General features: G+C 42.7%; 1 non-coding gene across 1 annotated transcript; it reads left to right on the top strand.

The window, feature by feature from the left end:
- Window positions 1–12,011: 12,011 nt before the first annotated feature.
- On the top strand, window positions 12,012–12,097 carry mir148a (microRNA mir-148a). The gene has a single exon (NR_049649.1). It is a non-coding gene; the product is annotated as a microRNA mir-148a (primary transcript).
- The last annotated feature ends 487 nt before the right edge of the window (window positions 12,098–12,584 follow it).

The raw sequence follows: 12,584 nt of genomic DNA, 5'->3' as shown, positions 1-12,584 counted from the left end.
ACATTGCAATAAATCAATGGACATTCATAATGTATCATTTGGAAATAAAACGTAAATAACAAAATTGTTATAGCAAGCATTTGGAAAAATTAAAAAGTTTAACAAGCTTTGGCTGAGCTTTCTTTTCTTCTTTTTCTTTTCTTTAATATATTTTTTTCTTCAAACTCTGTTCAACTATGGGCAAATTGTACAGCCCACAGTGTGAACCATATCACATTAAGAGAGCTCAATGTAACTTTCTCTACGTTATTGGAAATTATGTGGCTTACTTTTTATTGCCAGCCTCTGCTGGTCAGTTTCCCTGATAAGTACAACTTTTGTTTGGAATTATGCTATAATGGCAATGGCAACATAGAAAATATAGTAGATTTGCAAACTGTAAAAATGTAACCTTATACAGATCATAGCCATAATATTCCAAAGGAACACAAAAACAAACAGAAACACTTTGATGTAGGCAACCCGTTCCCATCTGGTCCATGAGTGTTCTCCAGCATCCTTTATTATTACCCACCACTATGTCTAGTTTCTTATCAGTATTGTTTAGCTGATTTGCTTGCTATAACCCAAACTCTGGCTTACACCTATTACAATACCTTCTTATTCTTCCAAAGAACCAAGCCACCATCATTTCTACATTATTTTATGTCACTTCTTAAAGGAGAAGTGGTTTAATAACCTTAGGCCACCAGAGGCCTCTCTCCCTCAAACCACATGACAGTAGATCCCCAATTGTCCCAAAAATCTCCAATAGATCCCCAATTGTTTGCCATAGCTGTTAATAAAAAGAACAGTAGTGCAGTGAGGTTGGCAGCTGCCATCTTGTTTCACTTAATACATATTGTTTTCAACCATGGCCCACCAGGAAAATGCATAGTATCAGTCAGCACTACTTTGCCTTCAACCGTGCATGTTGTGGTGTGGTTGGAGCAGGAAAGGGAGGCATCTGGACCTAACCGAGGGTTGTAAAAACACTTTTTTCTTTTCAATAATTTTTATTGATTTTCATATTAAACAGGGTGGACAATGTTTTATGTGTAAAATATATTGAAATGCAATGTCGTTAGGGAAGTAACCAAGAAAGAAAATTTCAAGGAGGGGTCGAGTATAAAGTATAATAAGGGTGGAGGAAATCAACTGAAACAAATTACAGTTTACAAAGATTTGATTATTTAACTTGTTACCTGCGTGGATGATACCATTGGTCCTATGATGCTGATAAATACTAAAGCGATTGGCGGCCATGGAGGGGAGCGACATGGGCATATCCATTCATTTACCATGGAGTTTAGAAAAGCATATATATTCCCATATTATGTTTATCATTTAATATGCTTGTCAGTCTTTCATTGATCATTACCCATTTCATCTTATCTTTAAAGTGAGAAATGGGTATAGACATAGGGGCACATTTATCAAACTACGACAGGTCCGAAATACAAAAAATTTGTATTTGTTCGTACTCTGAGTATTCTCTGCGACTTTTTCGTACTTTGCGACAAAATTTGTGCGACAAAATCGTATTGTCGCGCAGAGTACAAAAGTTTCAGATTCATTCAAGCTTCGGTATCGTGACTTTCCTTGGGCCAGGTTGGAGCTGCAGAAAGCCATTGAGTCCTATGGGAGGCTTCCAAAATCATGCACTGAAGGATCAAAGTCAGAAAGGTTTTCCCGCCGTTTACGATCGTTTGGATATGAAAATTTTGTGACTTTTGGATCTCCATTACGATATTATTGTGACTAATACGATTTTTTCGTAAGCATTTTCGTGATAATTGCGATCAGAAATTATCGTATCTAATCCGAATTTTACCCATTTCGGGATTCGAACTCGTACTTTGATTAATGTGCCCCATAGATTTCAAAAATCTAGCAATCGTGACCTTAGCAGCTAAGACAAAAAAAGTTATTAATTTTCTAGCAGATCTGTTAATATTTGATCATTTTTTATTTAATAAAGCTATTTGTATATCCTTTCTCAAGTTTATTTGTGTCACTGAATAGATTGCATTATATACAACATTCTTGTCGCTGAACCTTTGGCCAAGACCACCAAATATGTAGCAAGGTTCCAGGTTGACTGAATTTCCTGAAGCATTCTTCACTATATTGATTATTTATTTTGTGTAAACGTTATGGAACAATATACCAACACTTAGGGGCTGATTTACTTACCCACGAACGGGTCGAATGGAGTCCGATTGCGTTTTTTTCGTAATGATCGGTATTTTGCGATTTTTTCGTATGTTTTGCGATTTTTTCGGATTCTTTACGAATTTTTCGTTACCAATACGATTTTTGCGTAAAAACGCGAGTTTTCGTATCCATTACGAAAGTTGCGTAAAAAGTTGCGCATTTTTCGTAGCGTTAAAACTTACGCGAAAAGTTGCGCATTTTTCGCGTAAGTTTTAACGCTACGAAAAATGCGCAACTTTTTACGCAACTTTCGTAATGGATACGAAAAACTCGCGTTTTTACGCAAAAATCGTATTGGTAATGAAAAATTCGTAAAGAATCCGAAAAAAACGCAAAACATACGAAAAAGTCGCAGAATGTTCGTTTTCAAGTCGGAACTTTTCCAATTCGGGTCGGATTCGTGGGTTAGTAAATCAGCCCCTTAAGGAACCTTATAGGAAGTTTCCATAAGAGAGGTTTTTCTGGAACAGTGTGTGGTGGATTCACAAATTTGGTTTTGTCTGTTATGTTAGTATTGAGATCTTTGTTCCATGCCATAGTGTAAGATAAGGGAGTTTTATTACCTGTTTGAAGAAGCTGTTTGTGTAAAATATATAGTACTCCCTTTGCGAAAGGATATTTAATGCAAATTGACTCAAAATAAGTTAGAGTGTTGGAAAAGGTTTTTCTATTTATAAGTGTAAACAATAAAACCACTTGTAATTATCTTTAACCTTGTTAGGAATCTGTTCCTTACTATGTATGGTGTGTAGAACTATTACTATATTGTGCTGACCTGATCTGAGGATGTTCAGTGTGCCACTAATTTCTTCACTCATACCTGTTTGCGACTAGGACCATTCCCTACAGCTTATCCCTTCAGTCCTTATTATACCTATTTGAGGCACTTGATAGACAATAGACTGTACACAATGCATGGTCCAATTGAAAAATTGCCCAGTCTAACTGCCTGCTCTCAGTCTCTGTCTAATTCTTGCAAACAAGTTCATAAAACTATTGCTGTAGACAAGATCAATACAGGCACACTTTCTTACAGTCACTGAACATACTGAACTATTACCCTGTAGTATAAGCAACTCTTTTTCACAACATTCTTCTGCACTGCTATAATACAGGGGATGCCAATTTTGTTACCCCTCCCACATCTACTCAGCCCATTCTCATTTAATATGTTACACCTACCTCTTCAAAGTGCTGTATAACAACCACTGAAGTAAATATGATTCTGCTGACTTGTAGATTGTAGGTAATGGAAACTTCAATAAACAGGATATTCTAAAACAAACATAACCTATAGGAAGGCAAACAGTCTGTAGGAAACAAAATACAACATGTGTCACTGCTATATGAAATTCTCAGTGTGCCAGCAAAAGGAGAAAATCTGCTATTTGTCTTTCCCATTTAATATCAGGGCTCTAAAGGAAGTATTAAGCTGTTTAAGTATAAAAGCAGTGCTATTGCCTTATCACATTGATGCAGTATTCATATAAATACTTATGGGACCAATTCTGCAGAATTCATGTTGAATATTGCTAACTGTTACCACAAAGTAATATTGAAATATTGTTATCCCACAGTAATGCTAAAATATTATTCGCTGCTGACTGCTCCTCCTGTGAGTGATTGCAGAGGTTTTCTGTAAAGCTTGTCTTGAGTGATCACTCCCTCACGGATTGTTTTTTCACTACAACATGCAATATCCCCTTTCATACTGAGCTACATCCTTCTCTCACTCTACAGCCACAATGACATTTTTACCAACAAAAATTCCTAGAGTTTCTTGCACATACAATGTCACCTATCATCAAAACACAAAAAGATTCTCTGCACTCACCCATACCAATATAGTGAGGACATTAAGATTAGGCCAAGACTGGGATTCAAAATAGGATCTGGCCTTTCAACTACAGACAGACAGTCACCCACTAAATACTATCTATGGCATCTTACAGCAGCCCCTCTGGCATTTCCCAGGATCTACAAATTGCCAGTCTGGGTCTGGTTAACATATTTTTGGGGTTATGTAATAAAAAGCAGTAACCCGTAACAACCAATCAGCAGGTAGCAGTTACTGTTTCAAAGCAAACATATTTTTGGTTGCTATTGGTTACTGCTCCTAGGCAATATAGGGGTTTGTGCATAAAATGTGCATAAAATACATGTCAGCCAAGATACAAAACAGCTGCTGGGTCTCTTGCCTGATTTGTTGTGCTCTTTATTCAGAAACCTTTAACCAATACATGTTCCTAACATGCAAATAAGGTTCAGTAAAAAAATGTGTATAGAGCAGTGGTTCTCAACCTGTGGGTCGGGACCCCTTTGGGGGTCGAACAAACCTTTCCCAGGGGTCGCCTAAGACCAATGGAAAACACATATTTCTGATGGTCTTAGGAATAATTAGGAATAATTTTATGGTTGGGGTCACCACAACCTGAGAAACTGTATTAAAGGGTCGCGGCATTAGGAAGGTTGAGAACCACTAGTATAGAGTGTTACACCCACACATGTCCCATGACTAGTTTTCAGTATGGCCTACTTTATGTGGGAATGAAAGATTACAGTTTAAACTGACCTTAGAAAGCTACTATTTGTTTCATGGTATATTATCAAGATCACCTAAAAAAAGTATACAAAGTTCAGCAACCAGATGGCATTTTTCCTGAAAAAATAATTGAACTAATGGTGAACATCAGATGAAGTTTCAGATGTTTTGCTGCCTGGATTAAATCCTGTGTTATTCTACACAGGCACCTGCCTGATAACCTCTTATTCATTATTTGTATTGGGCTACTTCGATCATTTGGCCCTAGGGCCAAACTCTCAAATGAAAAAGGCGGGCATAGGCACCATTGGATCGGGGACCGTATCAACAAGCTAATGCAGGCCCCGATCTGATGGAAAAATTAAACCTGCCCGATCGACATCTGGCCAATTACAAGCCAGATGTCAGTCAGGGAGGCCCGTCGGTGGTGCCCATACACAGGCAGATAAGCTGTTGAATTGATCTAAAGTTCCAATATCAGCAGCTGAAATTGGCCCCAGTATGGCCACCTTTACTCTTGGCTTTACATAGATTATTCATTATTTACATCAGTCCCTGCCCCAGTGGAGCTTACAATCTAAGTTCCCTTTCTCATTCACATACACTGTTTGTTTTTGGAATAAGGGAGACAATTGAGTATCTAGGTGAAAACATGAAATCAGAGGCCGAGTAGTGCCCTGGTTACCTAGTAGAAAAATAACACAATCAGTTTAAGAGAATCATTAAAATGCAACTCCCTAAAACTGAAATGTGGGACTCTGCATACCTCAAAATGTTTTTACACTAAAAAAAAAGTCATTTTAAGCAACTCTGCATTATGTTAAATGGTTTTAGTTATATAAAATAGTAATTTATATTTAATCCAGTATTTGGCTTTCCCATGCTATGCTCTATACTGCTGGTTCTGACACTTGAAACAATGTAGCAGAAAGTTGAGACCTATATGGGTCTTTGTTGGCAGATCTGTGCCCAACCCATACCTGCTGAATTGAATTAGATCACTATTTTTTCCCCTTGGCTGGTCCTTATTTTTAGAAACAAAAAAAAAAATGCAGTCCTAGAGAACTTTCTATAGCAATGCCCCACCATCTTACCTGTCCCTTCCAGGTATCCCTCTCAGACTTGCACAAGCGCAGTGGAGTACAATTATTTGTACAGCACTGTGCACACACAAGCCTTATTCTTTACAAGAGATGTCTAGGAGAGAAGTAAGGTATCTACATAGACTTAAGTACCCCAGGACAGTGCATTTTTTTCTCAAATAGCAGGGAAAAAACTTTTCTCGTATTTTACTACTCTCACTTATTTTTTACAGATTTTCTAAAGTTTGCGTATAAGGGTTCTAAACCAGATGCATTAAACTGTTCAGGGTAAAATTAGGGAAAAGTGAAACAAATTCATTTTAACAGAAAGTTACAAAATAAATCAATTGAAAGTCAGGTATTTGTTATACTATCTGAAAATAACCTACCCCTAATATTGCAGCAGGGTGTTGACATCTTTGTTTATCATATTACAGTAGCAGCAGCAGCAGTGCTTCCTAGCGTGTTCCACTTATTTGCTCTTTACAAGAAAGTGAGAGCTTGTAAGTTTGCTCTGTATAAATAAAGAGACTTCTTAGCTTTCCAGGTGAGTAGACCGACTGTAGAGCAGCAAGTGGAGCAGTGCAATATCTAAAAGAAGTCAGTCTGGATTCTTATCCATCATTGTTGGGGCGGGGGGGCTAAGGATAACCCAGTCCCAATCACACACATATACAGAATAACAAATTCACATTTAGCTGCCACATAATGCTTAGAATTAAAGTTGATCTTCATGCTGCATTTGCTTATTGGCTTAGTCCATTACGGGGCTCTACAGGGCAAGGACCTCTATCCTTTCATCTCTTTGATTTTTAACTTATTGCAACTGTACCTGGTATTTATTACTATACTTTGTATTTATCTATTATTATTTTAATAACCCTCTGCTGCATTAATCTATTCTAGTGTACAGCGCTGTGTACATATGTAGCGCTTTATCAATAAAGATATACATACATACATACCTGTGCCACTGCTACTGGACTACAAGCCAACTAAAAGTAACTCCATAATTGCTGGGGTTCCATTGAGAAAACAGCCTAAATAATGCAGAACACAAAATAATGCATAGTATTCCAAAGATGGAGAGTTCACTTATTTTGACAATGCAACATGAGTGCTAGTAGAGAATTGTTACACAGTAAATTCCATGGGGCAACTGACATAAGCAAAGCTTTTTGTATTTGCATGCTGCCTCAGAAGTCTTAAATGACTCCTAGGGGCTGATTTACTAAGACACGATTTTGAATCCGAATTGGAAAAATTCCGATTGGAAACGAACATTTTGCGACTTTTTCGTATTTTTTGCGATTTTTTCGGTGTCTTTACTATTTCTGCGTAAAAACGCGAGTTTTTCGGCGTCTTTACGATTTTTGTGTAAAAACGCGAGTTTTTCGTAGCCATTACAAAAGTTGCGCAAAGTCGCGATTTTTTCGTAGCGTTAACACTTGCGCGCAAAGTCGCGCCTTTTTCGTAGCGTTAAAACTTAAAAAGCGCGACGGTTCGCCCAAGTTTTAACGCTACGAAAAAATCGCGACTTTGCGCAACTTTCGTAATGGCTACGAAAAACTCGCGTTTTTACGCAAAAATCGTAAAGACGCCGAAAAACTCGCGTTTTTACTCAAAAATCGTAAAGACGCCGAAAAAAATCGCAAAATTACCGATCATTACGAAAAAAACGCAATCGGACGCATTCGGCCCGTTCGTGGGTTAGTAAATGTGCCCCTTAATGTGGCAATAGTCAGCTCTCCTCTAGTCAAGACTGTTTCCCATTGTGCCTTATGTTCTGTGATTAAGAACAAGAATTACAGAAATGTGCAAGGCACTGTGGGAAATCGAATCTTGGTTGGAGGGAAGCTAAATACACTTGCAACGGTGCATGTAGTCAGAATCAACTATGTATTTGCAATTGTATTAGCAGTTATATTCACAAACAGCTTTGCACTTCCGGTTCTGACTTCTGACAACTGGAAATTTCACCTGGTAACCAGACCTGGAGAACTGACTTCTACTTTAGAACAGAAAGAAATAAACAAATACTGCAATAGCAGTCACATATACAAATAACCTTTTCTAAGCCACTGAACATTTTTTATGAATGTACAGTATACTAAAAAGTTGCTTAGAATTACATTTTCCTTCATTATGAAGATTGAATTTTCAGGTTTACATCCCCCTTATCCAGAATGCTTGGGACCCATGGTATACCAGATAAGGGGTCTTCCTACTAAAAAATAATTTAAACATTAAATAAACCAAATAGGAATGTTTTGCCTCTAATAAAGATTCATGCAACTTTGTTGGGATCAAAGACAAGGTAATGTTTTATTATTACAGAGATAAAGGAAAATAATTTTGAAAACCTAAATTATTTGATTAAAATGAACTCTATGTGAGATGGCCTTTGTGTACTTTGGAAGTTTTTGGATAGGGGGTTTTCTGGATAACTGATCCTACATCTGTACCAGTTAGTGTATAGTAGAAGGTCCACTTTTCACTACAGTAGAAGATGCCATAATGCCCATCCTATGAAATTTTTATGCATGTGAATATAGTAGTTTTCCATATTACTGATAATGTGGAAGGCAAAAGGCCAGCATTAGCAGCTCTACACACCCCTTCAATAGCTGTGTGTGTATAGTGTGTACAGTTTATAGGAAGAACCCATAAATCTCTATACTCCTCCCTGCCACAAGATGAAAGTTACAATGAGGCACAAGAAGAACTGCAATAAAGGAATGGACTGCATGCAATTTATTTCCATGGCTCGTTCCCGTCCTTTCCCACTTTACAATAGTGTACAATTAAAAAACTCTGCTAGGGTAATTACTGTCTGTGGGCAAAACACTATGAAAGAGACAAAATTACATTTGTCCAACCTATGGTCCCCCACGTAATGTTAAACAATGACTACTAACACCCCCAGTCTGTGGGATATTGACTGCTACAGCTGGAACAGAGCAAGCTGTAAGGGTTAGTCATGAATGTAAATGCTGGCAACAGGAATAGCAGCAGATCTTGCAAAACTGCAAATCCCTAGATATGAGGGTTGTAGTTTCCCAAGGGCTGGTGTGGAGCCCTGCCAGGGGCAGAAGCCAGTCGTTGGCATATAAAGGCAAGCTTTGCTAGCGAACTAAATATCCTGAGCCAGGAAGTAGTGGGTGTCATGTTCGTGTTGCTGAACCCCAAGCACCATGCTAGCATAGAGCTCCAAGAATGTACGTGAGCACAACCCTCTCACACGCCCTGCATCCTTGCTAAGGCTCCCTGCCCCCTGCATGTTCTACCTACAAGCCCCCTGCATGTTCTACCCTCAAGCCCCCTGCATGTTCTACCTACAAGCCCCCTGCATGTTCTACCCACAAGCCCCCTGCATGTTCTACCCATAAGCCCCCTGCATGTTCTACCCCCAAGCCCCCTGCATGTTCTACCCCCAAGCCCCCTGCATGTTCTACCCCCAAGCCCCCTGCATGTTCTACCCCCAAGCCCCCTGCATGCTCTACCCCCAAGCCCCCTGCATGTTCTACCCCCAAGCCCCCTGCATGTTCTACCCACAAGCCCCCTGCATGTTCTACCCACAAGCCCCCTGCATGTTCTACCCCAAGCCCCCTGCATGTTCTACCCCCAAGCCCCCTGCATGTTCTACCCCCAAGCCCCCTGCATGTTCTACCCACAAGCCCCCTGCATGCTCTACCCACAAGCCCCCTGCATGTTCTACCCCCAAGCCCCCTGCATGTTCTACCCCCAAGCCCCCTGCATGTTCTACCCACAAGCCCCCTGCATGTTCTACCCCCAAGCCCCCTGCATGTTCTATTCACAAGCCCCCTGCATGTTCTACCCCCCAAGCCCCCTGCATGTTCTACCCCCCAAGCCCCCTGCATGTTCTACCCCCAAGCCCCCTGCACGTTGTTCCCACAAGCCCCCTGCATGCTCTACCCCCCAAGCCCCCTGCATGTTCTACCCCCCAAGCCCCCTGCATGTTCTACCCCCAAGCCCCCTGCATGTTCTACCCCAAGCCCCCTGCATGTTGTTCCCACAAGCCCCCTGCATGTTCTACCCACAAGCCTTCTGCATGTTCTACCCCCAAGCCCCCTGCATGTTCTACCCACAAGCCCCCTGCATGTTCTACCCCCAAGCCCCCTGCATGTTCTACCCACAAGCCCCCTGCATGTTCTACCCACAAGCCCCCTGCATGTTCTACCCCCAAGCCCCCTGCATGTTCTACCCCCAAGCCCCCTGCATGTTCTACCCCCAAGCCCCCTGCATGTTCTACCCACAAGCCCCCTGCATGTTGTTCCCACAAGCCCCCTGCATGTTCTACCCACAAACTAAACGGCCGCTAAGCAATATGTCGCACACACATTTGGAGTGCCCATGTAGCATGACACGTTAAGGAATGTACAGTGTAAAGTCCATATACTGAGCAGCAGCCTCTGGGGGTTACATACAGCAGCTGTTAGCCGAATGCCAAGCTTATTAACACTCCCCGCTCCACAATAACTCGCCCATTACTTATTAAGGGTCTAATCTCAGGCGGGCACTCGGTAGGTGAGGGGTTAAGGGGGCGTGTCCCGTGCCTGCCACAGGCTGCCGGATTCCCAGGCTGCACAGGCGGGTATAGGAACCCCTTACACTGAGCCGCCTCCCCTTCCCTCACTGTTGGGAACCCGCTATAGGCCCACGTCGTTATCTGTCACATTCCTATGTTTGCATAAGCTAACAGGCCGGCAGCAATGGAGGCGCTACAGGAGTAGGAGGCGACATGGATTGTGCTGACTTTCCCAGCGCAGCTCTTTGGCGCGGAACAAGCAAACCGTGACCTCCGACCCCGGCCGCCGGCAGCCAATAAGAGCGCGGCTCGTTTCCAAACCCAAAATTTCCACGTCGGCAAAAGTCAAGATGGAAGGGAAGAGGGACGCTGGGGTGACGGAGCGGTACCGCCGGCTAGCTGGCCGGGCAGTAGGAAGACGCGGGCTGTCGGAGCGGCTGTCGCTGCGATTTGGCTCTGATGGTTCTGCTGCACCGACTCGTGCTGGGCGCGCGCAACCCCGGGGAACGTCCGCGCGAGCTGCAGCTGCTTCTGACAGCGACTTGTTGCACCGCCGCAACAGCTGCTCAGGTACATGCAGCGCTACACGCCGGCCGGGCTTTCATTCCCCCCCCCCCCCCCCCCCCCCAGCGGCCCCGGCAGCGTGTGCCTTGCGGAACGGAATGCAGCAGTGCGGCTCCTGTTTGGGATGCAAGGCAGGACTGTGCCTGTAGGTTCCCCCGGCTGCACACACGGGCATGTCACAGCTGCAGCCCTCCAGCTGGGGGGGGAGACAGAAGCGGCTGGGGGGCCGCAGGTCTGGCACCCTATGGTGTGGCTCTGCGGGACTCAGGCTGTGATATTAATGGGGCCATGCACTTCTCTTTGAAATCTCTCTTACAGGTATGAAACGTAGTCAGTATCCGTGTGTGGGCTATACTAGGCACCTGGCTAGGAGCTTGGGCACAGCATCTTCATCCAGGGTGAGCTATCGGGCTTCTTGGCTACTGTGTTCCTTCTGGATCCTGCCTGGCAGCCCCTCCACTGCACTTCATTCACAGCAGCAGGTTTTTCCCTTTCAGTTTGGCAGGAGCAGCCTGTCATGTTGGCCAAAAATCTGCCTTCTCATTTCTTGTTTCATTGCACCCTTCTGTGCTGGGTTTTGTGTGTGTGATACTGTGTGTGTCGGTGTGTATGACTGTGTGTGCGTGTGCGAGACACTGTTGGTGTGTGTGTCGGTGTGTATGACTGTGTGTGTGCGAGACACTGTTGGTGTGTATGACCGTGTGTGTGTCACAGTGTGTATGACAGTGTGTGTGTGTGTGACACTGTGTCGGTGTTTGACAGTGTGTCAGTGTGTGTCACTGTGTCGGTGTGTATGACTGTGTGTGTGTGACACTGTCGGTGTGTATGACTGTGTGTGACACTGTGTCGGTGTGTATGACTGTGTGTGTGACACTGTCGGTGTGTATGACAGTGTGTCAGTGTGTGTGTGTGACACTGTGTGTCGGTGTGTATGACCATGTGTGTGTCAGTGTGTGTGTGTCGTGTGTGTGTGTGTGTGTGACTGCTAAAAATGTCACAAAGAATAAAATGCTACATGATGGCAAACATCAGCTGCCTGTCACCTTTAAACCCGAACACCTTCCAGCACTTTGCTTACTAGTCTTTTAAATCAAAGTTCTGTGACACTTAGACTCTGAATATGATAGCAGTCAGTGCACTACAGAACTTTGTTTTGGGAGTCTGCAGCTTCTCCTGTGAGTGAAGGGGTTAAATGTGCGTTCCGGAGCTGCTCAGGTGGACACGTCACTGCTCACCAAAGGAGCTACATGTAGAGCAGGGGGAAGGGAAGCCTGCTCTCTCCGCTCTCTGCCCACCCTACATTTCCAATACAGCCTTATATTGCATAGTTTTGCCTTTATTTACATTGATATATCAATATGCACACCTTCATAGATGTGCCAAGCTAATATCCACATATTGGTGCTAGGGAGAGGGGTTGGTGAGTTACAATTTGTGTTAAAAATCCACACTTGTCATTCTCAATGTTTGTTCTTTTTTTATATCTTATTACACACTCTACTGTGTACCTTGGCTCCCTAAAAACCAATATGTACGTGTACTGCAAAGGTACAGTGTTTGCTGGGCTTGTACATTCTCTAGCTGTGTAACCTGTAACATATGGTAGCAGTAACTCACTCGCTCTTCCTAGATTCCCCGACAGGCTTACACA

Source organism: Xenopus tropicalis, chromosome 6 (assembly GCF_000004195.4).
Source record: "Xenopus tropicalis strain Nigerian chromosome 6, UCB_Xtro_10.0, whole genome shotgun sequence".
Lineage (NCBI taxonomy): Eukaryota > Metazoa > Chordata > Amphibia > Anura > Pipidae > Xenopus > Xenopus tropicalis.
Note: the sequence above shows the minus strand (reverse complement) of the source record. Positions and strands in the feature narration are given on the sequence as shown.